The following is a 7366-nucleotide window of genomic DNA, read 5'->3' on the forward strand; positions in this document are numbered from 1 at the left end:
TTCTAGAAGGTTCTTGGGAGAGCCTATTGCCTCATCAGCAAGAAGGGAGGCTGGGGAGCAACAGAACCTCATCGGCCTCCCATAACAACACCAAGGACAGTTTCGAGCCCGTTTTACAGGGAGAGAAACTGACGGTCAGAGACGGGATGACCGCCCCATCTCCAGCTCTGCCTGGGCAAGCCTGCCAGCCCTCCCGCCTGCACCCCTCTCTGACTCGGGGTGGGCTAACTGTGCTCCTCTGGGCTCCTTGTCTGGAGCCAGGGGTGTTGCTCGAGGAGAGAGCAGCTGTCTGACACAGTGGAAGACCAGGGTCTGGTCCCTGGCATGGATCAAGGAGGAAGAGGAAGAGGAGGAGAGCCCAGCTGTGTGGCCCTGGGTAAGTCACTTAACTTCTCTGTGCCTCAGTCAGCTCTCCGGTAAACCAGGAACCTTTTTTCCTATGCAGCACTTGACTGCTGGGGCTGTGTGGGGGCTTGGGGGGTAATTATTGGTGATGCATGTTTGGGGCTGAGTGAATGTTGGGTAAACTGAGGAGGACACGTGTATTTCAGGCTGGAAATATGCTGGGGGGGTGCCCTGGAAGAGGCCATGAACTAAGGAGAAGGTTGAGTCGAACCCCGGCTGTCACAGCTGCGGACGCAGACCGTGCAGTGTCCCCAACGCCACGGGGGGGTGGCATGAACTGTGTCATTTTCTCAAAAGCGGTGACAGAGCGAACGTCCTGCCGTGCGCACGGCACCTGTATTTCCGGCGGGTTCGAGAGGCGCGTGCAGGAGTGCTGTGTGTGTGGGAGCAAAGCTGTCCCGGGTTCGAGGCATGCAACCCACAGGAGGGGTTTTCCCTGTGTGGGAGCGCCCGGCAGCTCCGAGTCTGGGGGCACTTGAGGGGTCCTCAAGGCACGAGCTGCCCCGGGCATCCTTTCCCCTTGGCTCCCTGCCAGTGTCCAGGAGGCCCCGGGGCTCGCGAGCAGCCGTCCTAGGGACCTGCCCGAGCCTGGTGCTTGGAGGTGGTGCCCAGTGGCGTGCAGGGGAGGGAGGTGTCAGGGATCGAACCCAGGGCTCTCCCTTGTGCCCCAGCCCTCTGAGCCATCTTCCCGGCTGCCCTTGGCTGGCCCTTTAAGACCAGAACTTGGGAGACAAGAACTTAAAAAGTTCTGGATCATTCCTGGGAAGCCTCGGCCCCCTCCAGGCCTGCTTAAGCCTCCTACGTACCCCATAAACCCTTGAGGACCCCTGCCCTGGCCAAGCCTGTTTTAGTGCCACCCCCTGCTCTCCAAGGCAGGCAGGGCACACAGGAGGCAAGGTGGGGAACACGTGAGCACCGAGCACCTAGCACCGCAGCCTTTGCCCTGCAGGACAGCCTATCTAACCGACATAGGGTTGGCGAGCGGCCTCCTGAGGGCTGCCCCAGGACAGGGAGGTGCAGCTGCCAGAGGGCGGTGTTCCCTAAGAAGAGGTCTGGGAGCTTTCCAAAATGAGAAGAGGTCAGAGGTGCTGGAGTGATCATACAGAGGGCAGGGAGTTTACCTTGCAGAAGATCACTGCGCACAGCTGGGCGTGGCCCAAAAGAAGAAAAAGAGGAGGAGGAGGAGGAGGAGGAGGAGGAAGAGGAGGAGGAGGAGGAGAAGGAGAAGAAGAAAAAGGAGGAGAAGGAGAAGAAGAAGAAGAAGAAGAAGAAGAAGAAGAAGAAGAAGAAGAAGAAGAAGAAGAAGAAGAAGAAGAAGAAGAAGAAGAAGAAGAAGAAGAAGAAGAAGAAGAAGAAGAAGGAGAAGAGGAGGAGGAGGAGGAGGAGGAGGAGGGAGGAGGAGGAGAAGGAGAAGGAGAGGGAGAGGGAGAGGAGGAGAAGGAGGAGGAGGAGGAGAAGGAGGAGAGGGAGAGGGAGAGGGAGAGGGAGAGGGAGGAGAAGGAGGAGAAGGAGGAGAAGGAGGAGGAGGAGGAGAAGGAGGAGAAGGAGGAGGAGGAGGAGAAGAAGAAGAAGGAGAAGAAGAAGAAGAAGAAGAAGAAGAAGAAGAAGAAGAAGAAGAAGAAGAAGAAGAAGAAGAAGAAGAAGAAGAAGAAGAAGAAGAAGAAGAAGAAGAAGAAGAAGGAGAAGGAGAAGAAGAAGGAGAAGGAGAAGGAGAAGAAGGAGGGGGAGGGGGAGGGGGAGGAGGACGGGGAGGGGGAGGAGGACGGGGAGGAGGAGAAGGGGGGCGGAGGGGGAGGGGAGGGCAGGAGGAGACCAGGATGACAGAGACCCAGAGGCTCAAAGGGCAGGCAGAGAACCTTCTTTGCTTGTGGGTGGGTGGGGTTTGGGGAGGGGCTCGGGGAGGGACTCAGGGAGGGGCAAACTGAGTTCAGTCTCCGTACACCCTTGGGAGCGAGCCCTGAGCACAGAAGGGCAGAGCCAGGTGGGACAGAGGGCATCTGTGGCCCTGGGCCTGCGGGCTGGTGACTGTCCACTGTGGGGTTGTTTTCCCACAGACCTGGTCCCGGGGCGCTGGGGCCGCGGGAGGGGTCCGTGGAGGGCGGCCGGGCACGCGGCTCTGCGAGCGGGTCACGAGGTCCGCAGCGGGGCGGGCGCGGGGCCGGGGCTGTCCTCTGGGCCGGAGCGGGGGGCGGGGAGCGCCTGCCAGCACCGCGCCGGTGAAGCCCTCCAGGAGGGTGGGAACGCCCAGTGGGCCGGGGAGCGCTGGCCCCACAGGCTGCAGGTCCCTCTGTGGACGCTAGAGGGAGCTCCAGGCCAGGCCAGACGCCTCTCTGCCACCAGGGGCGGCTGTCCCCTCCCAGGGACCCCAGACCCCACGGCACCCCACCCCGGTGCTCAGAGCAGGCTCTGGGGGTCTGCCAAGTCCAGACTCACAGATTCAGCCCTCCTTATCCTCCAACCGCCAAAGTTTCCAGGGAGGAGGGCGCTGAAGGAGCGACGTCCAGGTCCAGGGCCTCTGCCTCAGGGTTTCTGCTCGGTCCAGGGCAGCCGGGGGGCTCCCAGGGCCACCCCCGACGGGCATCCCGGGGCACTCACACAGGGCACTCTCAGAGACGTAATCCAGGCCTGGCAGGGTGCGGAACGGGGCAGAGGCAGTGTGGCCAGAGTGTGGGGGCGGGGAGGTGGGCGTGGAGGCTGGGGGTGCGGGGCAGAGGGGAGGCTGGGCGGCCTCCAGCCGGGCAGTGCCAGGACAGCTTGGCACCCGCAGAGGCTCTCCAGCTGCCAAGAAGGAAGGGGCGGAATTACAAATTTTGGAGACGTGGTTGGCCTCTGCTTGAGTCCAAATGACACCATCTTTTAAATTTTATGAAAACAAACAAAGAATAACAAATGGAGACTCTGGAACGGGAAATCCATTTCCTCTCGAGTCGGATGGAAAGAGCAAGCCCACGTCCAAAATAACGCTAACGGGATGTGAAGGACCCGGAACAGAACGTGCCGGCGAGGCCAGAGCCGAAGTGGAGGCCCAGCAGCCATTGATCCCGAGGAGAGAACTCCACGGCCAAGGCTGTCGTTCACACGGGAAACTGAGGCTCCACCGGAGAGAAACGAACGGAGTCGCAAGATGGAGCTGAAAGTGGAACAAAGATTTCCAGGGCTGGACTTCTCAATCTGACACGTCTGCATGTACACCACACACACACACACACACACGTACACACGTACACACATGCACATACATGGACACATACATATATGTACACACAGACGCATATACACATACACATGAACACATGCATATATGTACACTCATGCACATACAAACACATATACATGGGTACATACATATATACACAGATACACACATATACATGGACATATACATAAATATATGTGTACTTGTGCATATATGCACATATGCTATATACATGGATACATACATATATGCACACATATACACACATACACACATAGGAAACCCTTCCCAGACTCCTAATACACAAATAACTGGACACACCATGTCCCACAGATTCACAGTTTTGCTCACCTTGAGGTGCACTTGCCTGGATAGAAGTTCACAGCCGCACCCCATTCCCCAGAGAGTTCCCCAGTACACACACACACACACACACTCACACACACACACACACACACACTCACACATACATGCACGCTCCGGTCACTTTAAAGCTCAATACTCGACTTTGTGCAGCACTGTGCACACACAGCCGTGCACAGCTGGAAGATTCCAGAGAGCCCCGGGATGCTCTCACCTGTGCCCAGTCTCAGCCCCAGGTAGTGGGGGTGCACAGGTCAACCCGAGCCCCCCACCCCCGCCTCCGAGAGGGCCGGAGCCTCTGAGCTGGGCCAAGTGCTGTGGCCAGAAAGGCTCGGGCTGCCCGCAGAGGGGGGAGACTGTGTGGGCTTGGCCGGGGCACGCGCCTCGCACCGTCTCTGCCCCAGACCCAGCGCACAGGCGCAGGCCGTGGTGCTGGAGGAGCTGGGATAGTCAGAGCCCTGCTTCTCCGCGGCTAGCTGTGTGATTCTGAGCCAGTTTCTTTACCTCTCTGAGCTTCTACCTTCCTGTCTGGGAAAGTTGAATCATGCCTTACTTATTTGGGTTTTGCTCTTTGGACCCCACCCAGCAGTGATCGGGCCTTCCTCTAGCTCTGTGCTCAGAGATCACTCCTGGCAGAGCTCAGGGGATCATGTGGGGTGCCGGGAATCGATCCTGTGGGCTGGCCCCGTGCGGGGCACGCACCGCACTGGCTGTACTATCGCTCTGGCTCTTTATTTTATGTACTTATTTATTTAGGCCTTTTGGGTCACACCCAGCGATGTTCAGGGGTCACTCCTGGCTCTGTGCTCAGGAATTACTCCTGGTGGTGCTCGGGGGACCCTATGGGATGCCGGGAATTGAACCTGGGTTGGCCATGTGCAAGGCAAATGCCCTCCCCGCTGTGCTGTTGTTCCAGCAACACTGGCTCTTTATTTTTATTTTTTATTATTTTATTTTTTAATTTTTGGGTCACACCCGGCGATGCACAAGGGGTCACTCTGGCTCTGCACTCAGGAATTATCCCTGGCGGTGCTCAGGGGACCATATGGGATGCTGGGAATCGAACCCGGGTCGGCCGCGTGCAAGGCAAACGCCCTACCCACTGTGCTATCACTCCAGCAACACTGGCTCTTTATTTTTATTTTTATTTTTTTTATTTAAATTTTCTTTGGTTGTTAATTGTGGGGGCCACTTTTCAGCTGTGCTCAGCGCTTACTCCTGTCTCTGCACTCAGGGGTCACTCCTGGTAGCGCTTGGGGGTACCATATGGGGTGCCAGGGATTGCACCCAGGCAGCCTCGGGCGAGGCCAGCGACTTGCCTGCTGTCCGATGCCCTCTTCACACTGGTGTCACAGGAGGTCGGCCACAAAGCAGGTGTCCCACTTAGTCTGCTGCCTTGTTATATTCACTCAACAAACACCGAGCACTTACTTTGAGCCAGGTACGACCCTAAGTGCTCTCCAGGTTTGGATTCATTCAGACCTTCTGACAGCGCAATCATTGTTTCCATTTTACAACCGTGGGGTCCAGTGACTTCACCAAGGTTACCCCGCCGGCCGGAGGCGGGGCTTGAGCTGGAACCCCCTTCTCTCGGGCTCTCCACAAGACGCGCGCGTCCCTTTCATGGTTCAAAGCCCTCCGCTCTCCCCGGCAGTCCCTGTTAAATAAATCATCTAGTAACGGTTTCTAATTCCCAGACTTGGTTGCGCATGAATTATTCACACCGTCAGGCTGCAAACCGCAGGCTGGGCCCCATTTCCCCGAGAAGGGTTGCCCGCCCACTCCGTGCCCTGGGCCTGGGTCCTGCTGGTGGGCCAGACAGGGGCGGGCAGCACGGGTGGGCGTGGGGCCCTGCTCCGGAAACTGGGGGGTGGGGGTAGGCGCTCCACCTCGATTCCCCGCCTTTGCTTTCTTTTTATTATTTTTTTTTTGGTTTTTTGGGTCACACCCGGCGATGCACAGGGGTTACTCCTGGCTCTTCACTCAGGAATTACCCCTGGCGGTGCTCAGGGGACCATATGGGATGCTGGGATTAGAACCCGGGTCGGCCGCGTGCAAGGCAAACGCCCTACCTGCTGTGCTATCTCTCAGCCCCCACCTTTGCTTTCTAATAAGTTCATTGCTGGGTGTTGTCAAGAGAAACGTCAGCTCCGGTCGCCACTCGTCCTGGGTTCCAGGCCTGGTTCTGCCCTGGGCAAGCTGGGTGTCCTCGGGCAGGTGGCCAAACCTCTCTGAGCCTTCGGGGGGAGACTAAACCAACTAGCGCATGTGGTAGGGCTCGGGGCCCCAGTTCACATGTCTCTGCTGCCACGGGTGTCTGGAGGCTGGGGTGGTCTTGCAGATTCCAGGTGGCTCACCGTCTTACTGCCATGTCCACGAGAAGCTGGGGGCCCCCCTGGAGCCCGGGGGCTGGTCGAAGGGGATGCTGGGTGCTCCCCTCCAGGGTGAGTGCTCCGTCCCCATGGTTGCTGGCTCGCTGGCAGGCCCTCTGCCGGGGACGCTGGTCGCCAGGGCTTCGCCGAGGAGGTGACCGCTGTGTCACCTGGGAGGGACTGACGCCTTCCAGGGATCCCCGCGGAGACCTTGGTGGTGGCTCCTCCTGTCCCCAGCCCGGCCCGAGCCACCTGCCCGCCACCCTCCAGCTCTGCCTGTTTCCAGAAGCCACCGCCGCAGCCACAACCGTCCAAGTCCCTGGGCTCGGTTCCGCTTCCTCCCTGCCCAGCCCCAGAGCACTCCCAGCTCCAGATGGAGCCCGGCTCGCTGCCACCAGCCGGACCCGAGCGGCCCGAGGCCGATGCTGCCTCCCGAGCCCCGGCCCCAGCAGGCCCGGCAGGCCCAGGCGGCCAGGCTTGCCGAGACGGACGCGGGAGGGCCCAGCAGGGGAGACGAGCTCCATCCCTGCCGGCCGGGAGGGGAAGGGGTGGCAGAGGCCTCCATCCAGCATCCACCGAACCCGGGTTCCAGTCCCGGCACTCGGCAGGGCCCCCTGAGCCCCGCCAGGAGTGATCCCTGAGGCAGAGCCAGGAGCAAACCCAGAGCACCGCCGGGTGTGGCCCAAACACCTGAACCAGCTGTGCAAACAAAACCCCACTAGATGGGATGACTGGTGGCAGGGGATGGGGTATTTGAGCCGCACGTGGCAGTGCTCAGGGACTCAGTCCTTCCTGGCAGTGCTCAGGGACTCAGTTCTTCCATGCAGTGCTCAGGGACTCAGTCCTTCCATGCAGTACTCAGGGACTTAGTGCTTCCTGGCAGTGCTCAGGGACTCAGTGCTTCCTGGCAGTGCTCAGGGACTCAGTGCTTCCTGCCAGTGCTCAGGGACTCAGTCCTTCCATGCAGTGCCAGGAATTGAACCAGGTCTGAGCACCTTAATTCCTGCATGACCTCTGCCACCCCTGTGAG

This window comes from Sorex araneus, chromosome 1 (assembly GCF_027595985.1).
Source record: "Sorex araneus isolate mSorAra2 chromosome 1, mSorAra2.pri, whole genome shotgun sequence".
In the NCBI taxonomy this organism is placed as follows: domain Eukaryota; kingdom Metazoa; phylum Chordata; class Mammalia; order Eulipotyphla; family Soricidae; genus Sorex; species Sorex araneus.